Source organism: Melospiza georgiana, chromosome 10, assembly GCF_028018845.1.
Source record: "Melospiza georgiana isolate bMelGeo1 chromosome 10, bMelGeo1.pri, whole genome shotgun sequence".
In the NCBI taxonomy this organism is placed as follows: domain Eukaryota; kingdom Metazoa; phylum Chordata; class Aves; order Passeriformes; family Passerellidae; genus Melospiza; species Melospiza georgiana.
Genome location: NC_080439.1, coordinates 22,738,027 through 22,759,000, shown reverse-complemented (window position 1 = coordinate 22,759,000; position 20,974 = coordinate 22,738,027).

Below are 20,974 nucleotides of genomic sequence, written 5' to 3'. Positions count from 1 at the left end.
GCCGGGCCCCGGTGCGGTTTCCCCGGTGCGCAGCGCTGAGCCCGTTGGCGGTGGGAGCGCCGAGCGGAGCGGGCACGGCGAGCGGCGGACTCTGCCGCGGGGACACGAGACACGGTGCCACCCCCGCGTCTGGCCCCGGCAGCCCGGACGAGGATTGCCGCGAAAGCCGTGCCTTCAGCTGAAGCGCTGATAATACTAGAGTAGTTTGGGTTTTCTTTTCTACTCACCCTCTGCAGGCAGCAGAAGCTGGAAAGTCTGGGGTCGGTTTGTTTGAAAATGCGGCAGCCTTCCTCTCCCTAAGTAGTTTTGTTTTATTTTTAACTTTTGGCGAGAAAACGGAGCGCCGGTCCGCCCCTGGCTCGGAGAGCCCCGCTCCCGTTCGGCCAGCACAGCCGCCTGCAGGCACCGGGGCCGGGCTCTCCCTCCCGCACCGAGACCCGGACGGGCACAGGCGGCACAGCCCCGGTGTCAGCCCTGCCTGCGGCTCTTGCTCCGTTCGGCTGCCCTGGGGCCGTCCCGACGTTACCCGCACTCGTTGGGTTCACGGAGCAGCCCCACGGACACGGGCGTAAATGCGGCCCCGGGCGCGCCTTGTTCCGAGCCCCGTTTCCCCGCGGCGCTCTCGGTCCCCGCTCCGTCCCCCCGGCCGTTCCCCTTCCCTCGGCACACCCCGCAAAGTCACCATGCTGCCCTTTCAAGTATTCCTACTTTATTCCTTTCTTTTTCTTTTCTTTTTAAAAAATTATTATTTTAAATATTGTTCTCCCAGGTACCACCGCTTTTTAAGATCTCGGAGTATTTTTCCACATAACAAGCCCAGAAAAAGCGGGCTCGGTGTTAAACGCGGCGTGCGCGGCTCTGTCTCGCACCACGGCGCTCGTGAGAGTTAACGAAATGTACTGCGGGAAATAAAATATTCTGGCCTCAGTGAAAATTCAGCCGACCCGCTCTGTGAAAAGGCTGGGACGGGGCCGTTTTCCCCGTTTTCCCCGTTTCCCCGCGGTACCGAGCGCGGAGGGAGCGGAGGTGCCCCGGGCGCGGCTGCTCGGGCCGGGCCGGCCCCGCTTCCCTTCCCAAACCCGTTCGCAAAACCCTTTCTAAATGACGCCTGGAGGCAGGGCTCGAACCTGGAGGTGCTTTTGTCGGCAGGAGTAAAACCTTTGTAACCTCAGCGCAGCTATTATGTGAGACGAGACTGCGTGCGCGCCTTTAGACCCTAAACGCTGCCTTGGAAAAGCTCGCATTATCAAAATTTCACCTCTCGCTTGGCCTGCAAATCACCTCGCTCACCACAAACACACAATCCCACTTTGCCGTCTGTTCAGGATTCCCGGCAGCGCAGTCCCGAACATTTCATAAACGCTCTTTAATTACATTACTCAGAGTGTGACGCCAGAAGAAGGAAATATTCACCTGGAAAGTGTCTTCTTCTGCATGAATGAGTCTCATTGTCAAAACCTCGAGCCTATATGTTTCGCAGTGGAGAATTTAGTTTCTCATTTATACCGTACAGCTAAAAATTTTGGTAGCTTCAGGCTTGTTTTTACAAGCTCCCAGCTGTACAAAGATTTCTGTTTTTACAGGAAAAACTAAGCAATCCGTAGACCATGATGGCTGTACATCTAAAATGTGAGCTTCATGAGGAACAGAGCAACTTTATTATGATGTGAACTGAAATCACATTGAATAAAAGTCCATCTAGCAGAGCCCGAGGGGAAGAGTCACAAACGGGCTCAATTCTCTACCGAATCCAATGGGTGTGAAAGGTTTTAGGACCCGGAGAGTAGATTTCCCCGTTCAGCTGATACTCTGAGGATATTTTCATGATCCCATTTAGTTTTGAGCCTATTCCTGTTGCCTCAGTATCAAAGAAATCTATCTCACAAGAAAAGACCAGCCCCAGCCCTTTCCCCTTATCTATTCCTGCTTCCCATCTCTCCTTCTGCAGCCTGAGCCCGACTCTTCACTCCAGTATATTTGTTTATGCTTAGAGAACAGACCAAGAGGAAAACAAACTCCGCATTTCACCCCAGCATTTGGTAGTTCCTTTCTTTCATGTGAAAGCAGAGCCTGATCCAGGGAAGGTTCTTGAATTCACACAACCGGTTACACGATGAAATGCAAACAGTTTCTTGCGGTATTAAATGGCAGCCCGCAGCAGAGTTCAGGTTGGCTGTTTTGGATTCACCGGGCAGGGCTCTGCAGGATAATCCTGTGTTGCTGCCATCCTGCAGCTCGTGGCCTACAGCAACGCTGCCGAATGCTGCAAATAAAAACAAACAAGGCAGCCTCTGCTTTTTACACAGAGCAGAAATGATGGCTCTTTTAGGAAGCTCGAAGCAAAGATCGTTTGTTTCAGTCTGACAGCCTCAAAAGCAAGCTGCTCTTTCTAGCACTTCGAAATTGATGCTTATTTTTTCTACAAAGCACGGGAAGGGGGAAATAAAAAGAGGGATAAAAAAAACCCAAACCATACAAGTCCACTCATGTCCAGATCACCCCGAAGTTGTAAATTAAGAACATTGTACAACAAAATTAGAGCCAAAGCAGGCGTCTCCCGTGGTTGCTGCAGAGATACATGGCTTAACAGATCATTTTTAGGTAAGAAAAAATTCTGGGTGCTTGTCTAGAACGTTAGAAAATTGCTTTGTTAAATATTGAAGCCAGGAAAATTATACAAACTTCAGATTTTTTGAAAAAAAAAAAAAAAACGAGAATTCAAGAAAAATTCTTCCAACCAACGTACAGACATAAATGAAAATTTGTTTTCTATTACTTTTTTCAGAATGTGGGTCCCAAACCGTATGGATGATGAATTTCTATAATGTCTTAAATTATGTAATCACCCAAGTCTGTTTTCTTAAAGGCTCTGTTACTACATTGGAGCAACAAGGTTTGAAAAGCTCGTTCAGGGTAGAAGCTGAAATTGAGGAGACAGAGATGCAGGGATGCAGTGTAACGATGGAACTGGATTGTTAGAGATGGGGAGGAGGGCAATGCCTCACCTGACACAGGCAAGGAGCAGCTTGGAGCCTGCACCTCATCCTTGGGGCTGGAAACTGCACCTCATCCTTGGGGCTGGAAACTGCACCTCAGTCCTGGGGCTGGATCCTGAACCTCAGCCCTGGGGCTGGAAACTGCCCCTCATCCTTGGGGCTGGATCCTGAACCTCATCCTTGGGGCTGGATCCTGAACCTCAGCCTTGGGGCTGGATCCTGAACCTCATCCTTGGGGCTGGATCCTGAACCTCATCCTTGGGGCTGGAAAATGCACCTCAGCCCTGGGGCTGGAAACTGCACCTCAGCCCTGGGGCTGGAAACTGCACCTCAGCCCTGGGGCTGGAAAATGCACCTCAGCCTTGGGGCTGGAAACTGCACCTCATCCTTGGGGCTGGATCCTGCACCTCATCCTTGGGGCTGGATCCTGAACCTCAGCCTTGGGGCTGGAAACTGCACCTCACCTTGGGGCTGGATCCTGCACCTCATCCTTGGGGCTGGAAAATGCACCTCATCCTTGGGGCTGGAAACTGCACCTCACCTTGGGGCTGGATCCTGAACCTCAGCCTTGGGGCTGGATCCTGCACCTCATCCTTGGGGCTGGAAACTGCACCTCAGCCTTGGGGCTGGATCCTGCACCTCATCCTTGGGGCTGGAGGCAGCCCTGGCACTGGGAGTGCTGGCTCAGTTCTGGGAGCCCTCTGCTGTGGGAGCTTTTGGGGATGCTCCTGCTCAGCCCCAGTCCCAGGGCAGCGCTGGGGACAGGCTGGGACACGTCTGCAGCTCTGCAGCTTTCAGTCTGAGCCAGCAGCCCGTGCTGACTCACCCCGACCTCTGAATTCGGGCAGCGCCTGTGCGCTGAGAATTCCAGCTCTGTCTTTGGCAGCTCCTTGAGAATTTGTGCCAGGCATGGTCAGGGATTTCTGTCCACTCTCTGCAGGCTCCTGCCCTGGGAGAAAGCAGCCAGACAGAGCCAGGTGCTGTGAAATCCACGTGGGCACCCAGACTTTGCCATGTACACCACGACCACGCAAGTCATGCTCCTCTTCCATCTCTGAGCAATGCAGGAACAGTGGAATTTGGTTAAAGCTAAGTAGTCGTGTCCCAGGGTCTTCCAGAACTTGTATCAGCCAGGAACAGGGTGCTTTTGTTTTAAATAGTCTGTCCACATCTGGAATGTGTGTATATATTACCCACCTAAAGGATTTGTGAATAACTCTCTGTACACACGGGCTTCTCCCCATCTGCTGGCTGAGCAGCAGCCCTGGCTGCAGCACCCAGGGAATGCCCTGGCACATCCAGAGGGCAGAGATGTGAGGAAGGGCTGGCACACCCTGCCAAGAGCACCTTCCACCCTTTGGAAACCCGAGGAGTTCAGGAGGAGCCTGCATCTGTAAAGCCTTTCTTTTTCCCAAGCTTCCCAGTCAGAGTGGCATACAAACTATTCCCTCCTAACTCCAGCTGTGCCTCTCCCAATACCTGCTGCACTTTAAAACAATTAGAAGTTTGTTTCTTTTTCAATGTAACTACTGTGCTTCTGCAAAGATTGCAAAATAAATAACCAGGTTTGATCTGACAACAAATCTGTTGGATCAAACCACATGCCATCTCTAGGTTAAAAGTGATGTGATGGAAGCAATTCTCTTCTTTCTGGAGGAAAAGAGCTAAGCCTTAGCCAAAGTCAGCTTCAGATGACACATTTAACAGATATGACAGTGTCCCCCCAAAACCTGAATGAAGCACAAACTCCCTGGAGTGCCAGTGGAGGGTGGATCTGATCCTCAGCCACCTCTTAGGCCCCTGCATTGTTCCAGCCAACCAGTGGGCTTGGAAGCACACTGTGAGCCCAAAGGACTTGATTTCCCTTCATGGCAAGAACTGAAACTTTGAAGAAGCTGAATATTTCAGTTTAAGTGTGGCCACCTAAATCCTTGTTGGTTTTTGTCTGTGCACTCACCTCGAGGTCTTTTAGTTTATCTCCATCTTGTTCTGACCTTCTGAGTATGTAAACCTGAACTGGGAGTGCACCAAACATGGAATTTGCATGACATTTCCAGCTTGTCCTGCCTTTGACCTGGCCAGAAACAGCAGATCAGAGCTGCTTGCAGCTTTCCAGCATTTCTTCTCTTGGTCACAATTGAGAGCAAGGAAATGCAGAGCAGACCAAACAAAAAAAAAAATTAACCAAACTTTCTTAGACTCTCAGAAGGGACTTGGTTCAAATCCAGTTGAAATGTAGATGAAAGTTCAGCCTGCTCATTTCATTACAGTTTGTTTACTTGCATATAATTTAATTTCAATTTGTTTTCCTGTTTTCATCCTTGCAACAAATAAAAGAGACACCCATTATGAGAATAGCTGTCAGGAGAAGTTAAGCCCTGTATCAGTCTTCATCTGCCTGGTGCCATAGGTGCTTCATACAAAGCATGAAAGAACATTATTTCCACAGAAAAGCATGTGCCACATGGCTGAACATTGCATTGAGCCAGTTCTGTTTGATGGCTTCATGTGGGGCTGAGCTATTGCACTGAATGCATGTTAAAGCCTCCAGCAGGTATTTGGAATAACTGTTCAAAAAATTAAAATGTATTATTCTGCTGTGGTTCATTTTTAATGGGCAGGGTGCAACAGTTGGATGTTTTAAAACTCTGATTTTAGCTGACTTCAATCCATGGCAGTGGAAATGAAGGGGTTTGGCTGTTTCTTCTGCCTTGAGTGATGTGTCAGCTTTTAGTGTGTCCTGCACCATCCAGAGAGAGCTCTGGGGATGTGCCAGGGGTCAGTGCATGGCTCACACTGCAAAGGGGAGAACTGGGCTCAGCTTCACCTGAAAAATTATTGAACCAACAGTTCTTAGAGCTGATCTATGCCTGGAGTGTTGTACACTCACCTTTTGGGCAATTCAAGTGTTGTACAAACAGCATCAATGCTGGAAGGCATAAAACAAAGCTTTACTTGCTAGTGGATCCTCCCTCAGTCATTTCATGGCACATTTTATACGTGTGGTTTCTCAGAATTAGGTAATACACAGGATCTTCAAACACATCTGGGAAGTCCAGCTCTAAATCCTGGCTGTGATTGCTGATGTCAGACACCTCACTTTGAAAATGTGATGGGCCTTGACAGTAAGAAGCATTAAAAACAATGAATGAAGGGCACTTCAGCAGAGATGTTCAAGGGAGACATTGTACCATTGAACCAAAAAAAAAAAAAGCTCTAAAAAGAAATAAAGAGGCAGCAAGGCCTGCAGAAAAGCAGGCCCTGTAACCCTGATTTAAGGTGTGAGGAGCTGTGTCCCCGTTCCTGATTGAGGGATGACTGCAAAGGGATAGAAATGCTTGGGCTTTTAAACTTTCGGGCTTTCAGAATAATGCAGAGCTGCATTTTGGCTATTTTGAAGCTGAAAAGGAATTTCCCTCTTGATCTCAAAGGGAGCAGGATTTCCCCTACTGTTTAAAACCCCTCATAATGAAAAGGTGCTTTTCTGTTTCAGTTCTTGCTCTTGGGGAGGTGTTAATCCAGCACTGTCATGGCCCTGCAGCTATTTTGCACATTTGCTGGGAATGAAGAAAAGGAGAAACTGCAGTTTATGACCTATTTAAAGCCTGTTTGTTCTAATAAAACATATATTTACAAACCAAGATTTTACAGCCACCTCTGGGATAGAAAATGGGGGGAAAAAAAGCCATCTCTCCTTTCTTGCTCAAGTGTCCATGCATAGAGTCTTCCCTGCCTCAGAGAATTATTACCTTGAAAATACCTATATGGAGGGACTAATGTGGGGGATAACCCCAAAACTCATTGATTCATGAAGCTGGTGTAAATATATACTTTGAAAAACTATTTGTTAGGAGGCTCCCCATTTTCAGAGCCTGTGAGATATTCCTGAAATCAGTTTTTTTTGGAAGAAAAGAAAAAAACAGCTGTGGGTTTATAAGCAATTATTTTAGTCTGAATAATGTACCAAAAAATCCCAGCCTGGCTTCAGTTTTTCATTAGAAATGCTATTAATTTTTGGCAAAAATCAAAACTGCCTGACTACTCCTTTGGGCACAGGTCAGTTTCTTGTTTAAAACGGTTTTGATAAAAGATTTCTGATTAGTGTGTGTCTGAAATGCCCAACTGAAATGTACCTGGGGCAGGAGCTGGAGCTGATTTTGAGTGCAGAGGCAGAGTTAGAGGAGGTTTGGTTGTCTCACACCAGCAGGGAACATTTCTGTTGCTTCACATCCTTGCCAGAAACCAACCTCCACTGAAAATGCTTCCATCAGCAGCAAGTTTTGCTGCTATCAAACCAAAAGAATCTTTTCAGAGGTGGAGTTGGTGTTTTAAAAGTGATGCTGTTGTGCAGCAGCTCCTGCACAAATAACCTACAGGTGGAGGCTGCTCCTGTCTTACAGAGTTTGTAAATGTGAATGAACCTCACAGTGCAGGTTATTCAGTCTCAGTGTGTCTGAAAACTGGCACAAAACCCTTTATCAGGGCCAACTGCCCACCACATGATGGCCACCACATCATCACAACACTGATTAGATAAAAAAGAAAGGAAAAATGGAGCTAATATAGTTGTTTTTTTTCTAAATGGTGATAACTATAGTCCATTCATAGAATTGCTGTTTGTATGACTGAAATCAGCTTTCTTTGTGCATCTCTTCCATAAAACAATTATAAAAGAAGATTCTTAAGGGCAGGGTGGCTTGTTCTCTCTTACCTCCTTGAATCAATAATGAGGCAGCAGGTTCTCCCACCCTCTTTCTCCTTTCTCTCAGATTTATTTCTCCAGCCCCATTCTGGCCGGGCTGCAGGGCCTGTGTCAGTTCTGGAGTGGCTGCGTTAGTCAAACACACAGCAGATGTCAGTGCGTTACAAAACTTGCTCTGAGGATGAAAAGAGAAGTTCCAAGTGAGAAAGTTAGATGGGAAAGCAAAAAGGCAGGGACTGCAAAGCTCTGGAGCTGGGGAGGTCACCCCTGTGTGTTTGACACTTCTTGTTAACCACTGACACTGGCAGCATCACTGCAATTTTCCAGCCTCTCCTGCTGAGCCCATCTAAAGCTCTTAAATCTCTCACCCACCCAGATTTCCTCAACCTTCCCAGCTGGGTTGGGAAAGTGATGCCAGGGGATTCTTTCCCCCTTTTGCACAATTCAGCCCCTGGAAGTGCAGCAGAGAGTGGCACAAACTGAGAGCATCTCTGCTGCTCGCTGCTCCTGTAACCAGAGATTTTCTCCCTGCTTTAGGAAAGTCATCCCCAAGCTAAATATTTCCCTGGCCGGGGTGTCAGGGCTGAAGCAGAGGTGGGTCATGGAGAGTCAAGGCACACACACCCTAAAGCAGCCCGGGAACAGAGGAGAGATCCCATTAAAGGCTGCCTTGTTTCCCCAGAAAGGAGAGCACTGGGAAATAAACAGCAAATGGACATCCCCGGGGCCGCAGGGAGCTGCGGAGTGCGGAGGGACCCCGGGGCCATCGGGACAGTCCCGGGAGCCCCGCACACACAGCTCAGCCTCGGCTGCCTCGCTCCGAGGATCCGGGGCAGGACACGGGGATCTGTGTGCGCGGGGAGCCGCGGCCACGGCACGGACAGACGGACAGAGGGACAGAGGGACACGGGGACACAGGGACAGAGAGACAGAGGGACACAGAGACACAGAGACAGAGGGACACAGGGACACAGGGACACAGGGACACAGGGACACAGGGACAGAGAGACAGAGGGACACAGGGACAGAGGGACAGAGGGACACAGGGACAGAGGGACAGAGGGACACAGGGACACAGGGACAGAGAGACAGAGGGACAGAGGAACAGAGCTCTAGCAGGACACAAACACACAGCTCCTGCAGGACAGAGGGACAGAGCTCCAGCAGGACACAAGCACACAGCTCCTGCAGGACAGAGGGACAGAGGGACAGCAGGACACAGGCACACAGCTCCTGCAGGACAGAGGGACAGAGGGACAGAGGGACAGAGCTCCAGCAGGACACAGGCACACAGCTCCTGCAGGACAGAGGGACAGAGGGACAGCAGGACACAGGCACACAGCTCCTGCAGGACAGAGGGACAGCAGGACACAGGCACACAGCTCCTGCAGGACAGAGGGACAGAGGGACAGCAGGACACAGGCACACAGCTCCTGCAGGACAGAGGGACAGCAGGACACAGGCACACAGCTCCTGCAGGACAGAGGGACAGAGGGACAGCAGGACACAAGCACACAGCTCCTGCAGGACAGAGGGACAGAGGGACAGCAGGACACAAGCACACAGCTCCTGCAGGACAGAGGGACAGAGGGACAGAGGGACAGCAGGACACAAGCACACAGCTCCGGCAGGACAGAGGGACAGAGGGACAGAGGGACAGCAGGACACAAGCACACAGCTCCTGCAGGACAGAGGGACAGAGGGACAGAGGGACAGCAGGACACAAGCACACAGCTCCTGCAGGACAGAGGGACAGAGCTCCAGCAGGACACAAGCACACGGCTCCTGCAGGACAGAGGGACAGAGGGACAGCAGGACACAAGCACACAGCTCCGGCAGGCTCGCTGCTCCTGCCGCTCCCATCCAGGAAACTCGCAGGGCTGCCTTTGTCTGGCAGGAGCACAGCAGAATGTTTATCTTTCTTATCTGGGATAGGAAACCGATGGGAAATGCTGGGCCATACTCTCCACTGTTCTCCTGTCACATCATTATAATGCATTGCACGAAGGAAAATCTTTTGGAAAATCAGCTATGAGGCTAATGAGAAGACAATCCCCTACCAGAAGGCACTTTTCCATCCAAATTCTGCAGGACTGATGTGAGTAGCCATTGGTACAAAAACAAAAGATGAGCTAAATGTTTATGTCAGGAAAACACAACGCACCCCGAGTGTCTCATGGCATTAGGAGAGTAATTGTTACACAAGACTAATCTCTTTTCCCCAGATAACAAACCTAGGCCAGATTTTTTTTCAGACTTCAAAGAAAGAACACAGTAGGGCCTTTCTACTGCCAAATGGCTAAATGGAATAAAAAATTGTGATTTTGCCATTAAATACTTGATATCAATTCAAGAGGATTTTTTTTTTTTGAAACAGTGATGCTATTCTATACTGGAAAAGGATAAATTAGAATTTCAAAGGCTGTGAGGTCACTGGGCAAGGAACTGTGCACACCACAATGCACAGTTTACAGCATTTCCAATATTTCCAATCCCAAACCCTATCTATATCTATATCTATATCTATATCTATATCTATATCTATATCTATATCTATATCTATATCTATATCTATATCTATATCTATATCTATATCTATATCTATATCTATATCTATATCTATATCTATCTATCTATAAATATATATAGAGATATAGATCTATCTATCAATAGGTATAGATATATATGAAATATATATAGGTATATATGTGAAATATATATATAATATATATATTCTATATATAGATATATATATAGAATATATATATATGCTATATCTCTCTATCTATATAGATATATATATGAAATATATATAAAATATGTATATGATATATATATATCTCACATATATATATATATATATATAATATATATAATATCTCTCATATATATATATTAAACCTATATCTGGTTCTATATCTATAAAAAATAAAAATAAAAATAAAAATAAAAATAAAAATAAAAATAAAAATAAAAATAATAATTAAAAAAAATATATATTCTATGTGTTAGGAAGGCCAGCATAGATTATCCTGAACCAGCATCAACTGCCTTCCATTCTGCCAACAGAATTTTCCCTTGAAGATTTACTACAAAGCTCACAGTATTCCTCTAAATTCCACTGTTTTAGATTAAAAAAAAAAAAGACTCTGAACTAGTTGGGAAGGCTGACACAAACGACATCTCTAAGGAACTTTCATTTTCTTGGGGAAATGCTTAATGAAAAATTGATGAAGGGATTACCGAAGCTGTGCAAAAGGTTGATAACAACACAGTCACTGCAAAAACTTCAGATTTTGAGGAAAAGTTACCAGACCTAGGTAGGAACCAAAATCCTTTGGAGGAGAGTAAAATTCTCACTGGTTTCCATTTCTGCAGCACGTGTTCCTCAGAACTGCCTACAGACACACACTCAGGAAATTATTCTGAATTAGTGTTTAAAGTGGATTAATTAATTGGCCTCAGCCTCCAACTTATGCACAAGCAAAAGCTTTAGGGTTAACTAAGTTAAAAGCTGTTTAGAGTACTCAAATTCTGAAAGGAATTTCCACAGAGGATTTTAGTCCTGCTAAAGTAATTGCTTTAAATTCACATCTTCACTTAATTTGCTGAGGTTTTTTTAAAGCCTTCCTATGTAAATGGGTGCTACAGCAACACAGAAAAAAGCAATTTGGATAAGTAAATTTGTCATTTTAAAGGTAAACAAAGAAAATGTTTAATCTCAGCAAGAGTTCCAGGATCATTTCATGAGAGTTCTATGAGCAATCTCTGTGCTGCTTTTTGCAGCCCATGTCAGTACAGCGGCAGCAAAATTCTGACATCAGTGTTCTCTGCAGGCATTGGGCCCCCAGTTTAACACCTGAAACTGTTTGCAGGTATTCCAGGCTTTTCAGTAGCTTAAGTGAAACTCAATGGTGTCACCCAAAGAATAAAAGTAATAATGAAATAATAATGGATAAAAATAATGAGGGTAAAGGAAGGTGAGCTCTGCCCAGGCAGCCCATGGGGGAGCAGGGTGGGTCAGCCCTGCCTGATGCCCACATGGACATTTTCCTCCTGGAAAATACAGCCAGTTCCACAGAAAAACAACCTTGGTATGGGTCCTTCAGCAGTCACGAAAGTGTGCTAAATTCACTCCAATCAGCCAGCTTTGTTGTGGTTGAAATTTTTATATTCTAGATGAATACATCTCTCATGGCTTCTTCTTTTAGTTACTTCAAAATAAATGATTTGTGTTGATTTGTGTTCGCTGCTGGCTTCAAGTCTGGGTGGTTTGCAATACCTCACCCCAACAGCAGCACCCTCAAGATGTGATTTGAACTTTATATTCCTTTTTGTGGAGCTGTTATCCATGTCTAGAGAAAACCATCAAGAGGAAACAGCAGTGCAGGTGTTGCTGCCTAACTGAGCTCATTTTCCACCTTCCCCTACACAGTGAAGGTGCAGTGCCCTTCATTTGCTGTCCCTGCTGCCCTGGGGGCTTGGGACATCATTCCTCTGGCACCCTGGGCCACAACCTGCTCAAAACCAGGATTTAGCACCCTATCCCCACTGGGAAACAACCTCCTCAAAAAGATGCACGACTTTGCTGCGAGCTTCTAACTTAAAAGAGGAGAAAATCCAGATTTCCATTCTGTGGGGACAGGCACAGGAAAGGCAGCCAGCCCATGAGTGATACCCTGCTACACTCCCCTGCATTTACAGCACAGTTCAAGGAGCTGCAAAAGAAGAACTCCATGCTATTATTAGATTTCATCTACATATTAAGTTTCCCCTGCCTATTCCTTGTTTGAGAAAAGGGCTACACACAGACACCCCAGCCCTGGAATAAATAATAACAACAGAAAAATAATAATAACAGAGCTGGAAAAAAAGAACTCCATGCTATTATTAGATTTCATCTACATATTAAGTTTCCTCTGCCTATTCCTTGTTAGAGAAAAGGGCTACAAACACACACCCCAGCCCTGGAATAAATAATAACAACACAAAAGGTTTGTCCCAGAGCATGCACTATCAGAAGAGCTGTAGTTATTACACTGTTTAGTACAGGAAGGAGGAACTTGAACACAGAAATCATCTTTAACTGGCTGTGCTTTCCAGCTGGATAAGCTTTTTAAAAAGCACAGAAGCAGAAGCCAGAAGAAAAGGTGTGCCACATTTCCTGGATATTCAGCACTCTACAGAAAGATTGCACTGGAGTCTTTCAAGCAGTATTAGGACAAATGAAAAGAAAATAAGATTTTCTGTGGGTTAAACAACAATATAACATTTTTAAAATCTCAAATAAATTTAAACTGGTCAAAAACATCTTTAAAATGCAATGGAAATTATTATGGAAATGTTATTTGTTGCTTATAACAAAAATAGCATTTGCTGTCTGTCAGTGCTATGTATACAACCTGGGATGAGGAATATGGAAAACAGAAGCCCTGGATTTCTTGGCTGCCAGCTGAACTCCTACTCAAACAAGGGATTCATTACAAAGCTGTGTTCAGTGGGTGTTAAATGTGTGAGTGGAAGCAAATATTGAAATTTGTGTGCCAGTGGCAGTGCAGCACAGAGCAGCACAAGGGGAAAAGGCTGGAGAGCCTCTGTGAGAGCAGAGGCTGAGTGAGAGCAGGCTGAGGTCTGTGTGCTCCCTCTGAGCAGGGTTTGCAGCTCTGTGAGCTGAGTTAGGGGGTTTGTCAGGCACACAGATCTCTGTGAGCTGGGTTTGGGGCTGATTGAAGCACACAGATCTCTGTGAGCTGGGTTTGGGGCTGTGTCAGGCACACAGATCTCTGTGAGCTGGGTTTGGGGCTCTGTCAGACACACAGATCTCTGTGAGCTGGGTTTGGGGCTGATAGAAGCACACAGATCTCTGTGAGCTGGGTTTGGGGCTCTGTCAGACACAGATCTCTGTGAGCTGGGTTTGGGGCTGATTAAAGCACACAGATCTCTGTGAGCTGGGTTTGGGGCTGTGTCAGGCACACAGATCTCTGTGAGCTGGGTTTGGAATTTTGTCAGACACACAGATCTCTGTGAGCTGGGTTTGGAGGTGATTGAAGCACACAGATCTCTGTGAGCTGGGTTTGGGGCTGTGTCAGGCACACAGATCTCTGTGAGCTGGGTTTGGAATTTTGTCAGGCACACAGATCTCTGTGAGCTGGGTTTGGGGCTGATAGAAGCACACAGATCTCTGTGAGCTGGGTTTGGGATTTTGTCAGGCACACAGATCTCTGTGAGCTGGGTTTGGAGCTGTGTCAGACACACAGATCTCTGTGAGCTGGGTTTGGGGCTGTGTCAGACACACAGATCTCTGTGAGCTGGGTTTAGGGTTTTGTCAGGCACACAGCTCCTGCCCAGGCATGCCAGGAGCAGGACTGGCAGCACTGAGCACTGAAATCTCACTCACACTCACTGTGGAACAGAAATTGCTTTGTAAGGAGTGACAGAGCTCCTGCAGCCAGGGTTCCAGATGAGGACAGGAGTTAAGAATGTTAAGATGAGGACAGGAGTTAAGATGAGGACAAGAGTTCAGAACAGGCTCCTCTGCACACCCACAGCTCCTGCAGCCCCTCCTGCAGCCGGCAGAGGTGGGAGCACAGCTCACCTGTTCTGCCATCAAACCCTGGCACAGCATTTGGCTCCCTGGCTTTCACAAGGCTGAAGGACAAGTTTCTCTTTCCACCAAGAAAGAGCAAGCTCAGCTTCACAAAAGCAAGTAGAAATCAGAAGGTCTGGGTTTACCCAGGTCTTAGCAGCAACTAATATTAAATATTGAATATTAATATTAAATATTTAATATTAAAAGAAATTAATCTATCAACAAAAATCACAGCTCAGAATAATGTTCTGAAGTGCAGGAGTTCCATGCATGCAAGAGCCCAATTAGATACTTACAAAAATGTATGACAGCTGCTGTGAAAAAGCTGTATTTTTAGTTTTGTTGTTTTTTTTTTTTTAAATAAATATCAATGCCACAAAACTGTTTCCTTCTGAAGAGTGTATTTAAAAAAATAAGCTAAGTAAAATTGGAGCAAAGTATTATTTGGAGTAATTCAATTTATGAGTAGTATATCAGTAAGACATTTGAAAGCCAAAATTATCATGTTATACACATGTGAAAGTCAGATATGTCTTAATTTAGAGTTATATATTATATTTTCAATAGGAAATATTGAAAGTATAATATATAACTCTAAATTAAGACTTGTCTGACATTCACAGAGGTATTCAGCACCAGTTTTTCTTGACTCCATTTTTGCCAGAGGGAGAAACAAATCACCTCATTCTCCACTTTTCAAGTGCAAAAATTTCCCCTCTTACAGGTTTCAGAAAGCCACCCAGGAGGGGCTGTCTGAGCAAACAAGGAGGAGCTGCCTGGGTAATACAGCTCCACTGAAGTGAGACAGGGAATTGCTGCAGCTTCACCAAATCTCAAAGCTGTGCTGGTTTTGGGTTTGTCTGCAGCTGCCTTCTCCTGCTCTGCTGTTCTCACAAAGGACCCAATCATCATCACCCAATTAGTGCTGGAAGGAAAAAAGAAAAAAAGGGCTCCTGTCAAGCAGAGCTCCTTAAACAAATTAGCACAGGTTTTGAACTGGGCTTTGCAACCTACTGCAAAGATTCATGCATCAAATACATTCAAATTTGTGAGTCAACAGGAGTGGAAAATGAATTAAATTTATTTACCCCTGAATAGAGTGAGGTTTGTGAAAATATTGGCAGGAGAAGTGTATGGTAGAGATCCTTATCACAGCAGTTCAATCACAGGTGTTTCCCCATATTACTGGATTATCCTTATCCAGAATAAATATTTAATGTTAGCATTAACAAAGAAAAGCTGTAGCTCCAACAACAAGCTCTGTGTATTTAAAACTCAGCGATGATTATCCACTTTAAAATCAATTGAATCATGAGTATTAAACAATTTTACACAACACAGCAAAGAAAAAGCTTCCAGTCCCCCGAGGCTCCACGAGCCAAGGCTGCAGCCAGCTCTCCCAGAGCTCCAGCCAATGCTCCTGGCTGCTTCTGCTTCCCCACAGGGGATGTCCCCCCACCCAAGGGATGAGTTCCTGGAGCACATCCAGCTCTGCAGGAGAGAGCAGGGCTGTGCCAGCAGCTCTCTGAGGATATCCTGCCCCTTGTGTGCCTGTGGCAGCCCTGGGTGAGTGTGACCCTGTTCACAGGGGTTCTTGGATGAGGGAAGAGACGAGGATCTGACTCCATGTTTCAGAAGGCTTGATTTATTATTTTATGATATATATTATATTAAAACTATACTAAAAGAATAGAAGAAAAGGTTTCATCAGAAGGCTGGCTAAGAATAGAATAACAAAGAACGATAACAAAGGTTTGTGGCTCGGATCTCTGCCCGAGCCAGCTGGCTGTGATTGGCCATTAATTAGAAACAAGCACATGAGACCAATCCCAGATGCACCTGTTGCATTCCACAGCAGCAGATAACCATTGTTTACATTTTGTTCCTGAGGCCTCCCAGCTTCTCAGGAGGAAAAATCCTAAGGAAAGGATTTTCCATAAAACATGTCTGCGACAGGTGAGGGCAGTGCACCTTCCCTGGGTAAAGGCAGAGCTGAACCAGGCTGGGATGGAGCCCCAGGAACCCTCTGGCTGCTCTAGCAGCCATCAGTGCCCCAGCAGGTCCAGGGAGTGCAGCTTTGAGCAGAGCAGGGGCTGGGAAGGCTCAGGAGACCCCAACCCAACACCCCCAGAGCTGGGGCACCCCTGCTGCCTGTGGGGGTCCCAGCTGTGGGTTTCTCTGGCTCTGCATTGCAGGCACTTCAGACAGCAGTTTCATGTTGGAACTCAGGTGTTTGTTATTCCTTATCAGTAAAACAGTCTCACTGCTGTGAGTTCAGCAGCTTTTCATTAGAAGGCACAAAATGGCCAACAATCTCTTGGCACAAGGTCTCAGTTTGGAGGTACTGAAGATTGCAATGCAAGATGTTTTCCATTCCCATCTGTATGGCAGATTACCTTTGTCAAGTGGGCAGTTTGCCTTTGAGTGCTCACAATCACACCTCCCTCGGGAGGGGACATTGCTGATAACAGCTATTGAATGTCCCTGCATGGCTGATAAGAACTACAGCATCCCATTGGGAGATGTGAGCCCAGAGGGAGGAGCCAAGCATTGCTACCCAGATATAATCCAGAGGTTTTGAGACACCAGCACGGCTTCTCCACTGGATTCCCCAGAGGAACAGCAGCTGCCTCTCCTTTCCCTGGATCTTCAGAGGAAGAATCCATCCTTCTCTACAGGATCCCTGCTCCAACAGAACCACCCCTGACACTGCAGGAGGGCTGAGCCACAATTCCAATGGGACTGCTGCCAACACCCTGACCCACAGGGTGTCAGGTTGGGTTCTGACTCTGGCAGTGTTGTTCTACTGTACTGCATTGTTTATTTTATCCTTTTATTTTGTTTTCTTTTCCCTATTAAAGAACTGTTCTTTCCTGCTCCCATATTTTTGCCCGAGAGCCCCTTAATTTAAAATTTACAGCAATTCAGAGGGGTGGGGAGGGTTTACATTCTCCATTTCAGGGGAGGCTCCTGCCTTCCTTAGCAGACTCCTCTCTTTCCAAACCAAGACAGGAGGCATCACTTTCCCCAGTGCTCCCTGGGGTGCAGAGGGTGAGCAGCTCAGCCAGGGTGTCACCACAGCCTGGGGCAGGTGCCAGCTCAGCCCCAGCTGCCTCCAGCTGCTGCCCCTGCCTTTCCTTGCCACATCTGCATTTCTCACAGCCCCCAGTGCTGCTCTGGGGCTCAGCACCACCTTGGGACATGGGCACACCGCCATGATGATGCCTTAAGATTTGAGCTTTTATATTTTTCAGATCCTGTACTGCATCAGTGCATCACTCCAAACTCCACACAGAGTGTGAGTTACTGTCCTCACATTTTGGTCAGACAAAACAATCCCTCTGGGCCTGGGATCCAAGGACACCTCACAGCCTCAGGCCCTGAAATATAAACAAAAAGTGATTTGGGGGGGAGGAAACTGGAGATAAATGACTTCACTACCTGAAGCTGTAATTGCAGAATTAACCCCTCATATGTAAATGGACCAAATTTATAATTGTCTGAAAAACTCAACATTGTCTACCTTGGGTGTAGCCCCTTGGGGAGCCCTTAAAGTACCTGAAGACCCTTCATTAAATGCATCTGCTTTTATCTTTTTAGCTTTGTCTGGCTCTGTTTCTAGGTAAGCCCAAAATAGGAATGTCCTGTAATCCTGGAATAAACAGGGCAAACAGGCACCCAGAGGAAGCTCTCTGCAAAAACAAAACTCTGCAAAATGCTTCCAGCCTTGGGTTGCTGGAAGCATCTCCAAGCTTTCCATATGCTCATGGGAAGGATAATATCCATTAACACAATCAGGAACATTGCCTGATGGAATCAAAATTGGAGTTTTGATTGTGTTTATACAAGGCACAGTTAGAGGAGGGATATAGGTGGAAATAAATGGTGCTAAACTCAGCCCTCTTTAAGGGGATGCACAGTGCTGTGTAATTTTCTGATGTTACTTAGGATCCAAAATCCATGTAAGGATTACATGTTCTGATGTTTTATTTAAGATTCAAAATCCATGTAAGGATTACATGTTCTGATGTTATTTAAGATCCAAAATACATGTAGGGATTACATGTTCTGATGTTACTTAAGATCCAAAATCCATGTAAGAATGACATGTTCTGATGTTATTTAAGATCCAAAATACATGTAGGGATTACATGTTCTGATGTATTTAATATCCAAAATACATGTAGGGATTACATGTTCTGATGTTATTTAAGATCCAAAATCCATGTAGGGATTACATGTTCTGATGTTATTTAAGATCCAAAATCCATGTAAGGATTACATGTTCTGATGTTATTTAATATCCAAAAATCCATGTAAGGATTACATGTTCTGATGTTATTTAAGATCCAAAATACATGTAGGGATTACATGTTCTGATGTTACTTAAAATCCAAAATCCATGTAAGAATGACATGTTCTGATGTTACTTAAGATCCAAAATCCATGTAAGGATTACATGTTCTGATGTTATTTAAGATCCAAAATCCATGTAAGGATTACATGTTCTGATGTTACTTAAGATCCGAAATCCATGTAAGGATTACATGTTCTGATGTTATTTAAGATCCAAAATACATGTAGGGATTACATGTTCTGATGTTACTTAAGATCCAAAATACATGTAAGAATGACATGTTCTGATGTTATTTAAGATCCAAAATACATGTAGGGATTACATGTTCTGATGTTTTATTTAAGATCCAAAATCCATGTAGGGATTACATGTTCTGATGTTATTTAAGATCCAAAATACATGTAGGGATTACATGTTCTGATGTATTTAATATCCAAAATCCATGTAAGAATGACATGTTCTGATGTTATTTAAGATCCAAAATACATGTAAGAATGACATGTTCTGATGTTATTTAAGATCCAAAATCCATGTAGGGATTACATGTTCTGATGTTACTTAAGATCCAAAATACATGTAGGGATTACATGTTCTGATGTTACTTAAGATCCAAAATCCATGTAAGAATGACATGTTCTGATGTTACTTAAGATCCAAAATCCACTTTGTCTTCATGCAAGGCATACCCCTGTTGCATTAAAAACAACAAGTCTAAGGGAAATGGTACTTTCCCTATTGCCTCAGTGTACCTATGCTGGAGGGCTCCATAAGGGTCTCCTTCCAGGCCTTGCACAAGTCAGGCAGTAAAGCTGTGCTTTATTTGCGCTGAGGAATGCAGCATTGAAACCAGGCTTCCCTGTGGGACATCTCTGGGGCACCCAGAGGAGGAAGTGCAAAAAGCTTCCTGCCTTGGGCTGCTCCCCTGGGAGGGATGGAGATCAGGGCCCTGATTCCAGGGAGCATCCTGGGGTTTCTGGCTGAGCACAGAGCCGGCTTCCTGCACAGAGCCCCAGGCAATTCCCTCCCCTCTGGTGTTGTGAAACATTGATCTGCTGCCTGTTTTCCTTCTGCATAGCTGGGCTGGCTCTCCCTGCTGTGCCATCAGGGTGGCACTGGGAGCAGCAGGTCTGATCCAGGCACGCTGCCAGCAAATAGAGATGTTTCCTGTCCTTCCAGGGCTCCCTCTCACTGTCTTCTCCGAAAGGCTGAACCTATTCTGCAGCTCTAATAACAAACATTGTAACCTTGCAAATAGCGACGCTCGGAGTTTTCTTTAATATTTATATTTTTTGACCCCAAAAGGGGAAAGAATTTACCATACTTAGGCTGGAAAAACAGCGTGCTAATTTCACTTATCAAAGGCGTTCAGACCAAAGAGCCTGCCACTAATAACACCACGGTAAAAAAAATGTTCTGCTGCGCCTCATATGTTACTGGGTTTTAGCACATGCTGGTACCTAGCTCTAAATGTCAGTATTTTCACAGTGTAATTCATGTCAGCTCCCAGCTCTTATGACATCAGAAGATGAGTTCAAAGGGACACAGTTTTCTGCTTTTATAAAAACAGTTTAAAGATAAAAGCCAGTTTCAACCAAAAAAAAAAAAAAAAGAAGAAAAAAGGAAAAGAGAAAATGAAAGTATTAAGCAGTGCGTTAGCCAAACAATTTTCTGAGAGGCAAATGCCAATCAGAAGAAGATGACAATATCTTATAGTGAAACCATATTAGCAGAAGTGATCAACTCCTGTTGTTTAATGCCTTGCACAACACTCAGAGTCTTCTAAACCACACAGCTGAAGAACGAGTAAAAATCCTATCAGCTATTGAGCAGAGAAGATGAAACCAGAATATTCTCCCTTACACCACTGGCAGTTTTTATTACATGTAATGTATCTACTATCCATAAATCAGCTCCTCTGTCAGTGTGAACGGGCAGAGAAGAGAAAGTGACAGCATTATTCTCTATATTCATAATTAAAACAAATAAGTATCAATCACATGGCTTTAAGCATTTAGTTTTCTGCAGACCTTTCAAAACTTTTTTGACCCAGCACTCGGTGCTCTGGAGCTTATCAATGACACCAGGGGTCAAAAGTGTTAGTGCGACTAAAATTACTTGGACAGAGGCAGGACCAGGTCAGCTCGCCATGGGATAGTCCCACAAGGCCTCCTGGAGGCTGCTGCCACCAAGGAGTTCTAAGGGAAAGAAAGGAAAGACCATGAATCAAACATCCCAGAAAATTCACCAGCAAATGTGTTATTAATCAAGGAAAATAAAAACAAAGTTTATTAAAATGCCTTGTAATAGTACATTTCAAAACAACACAAAGA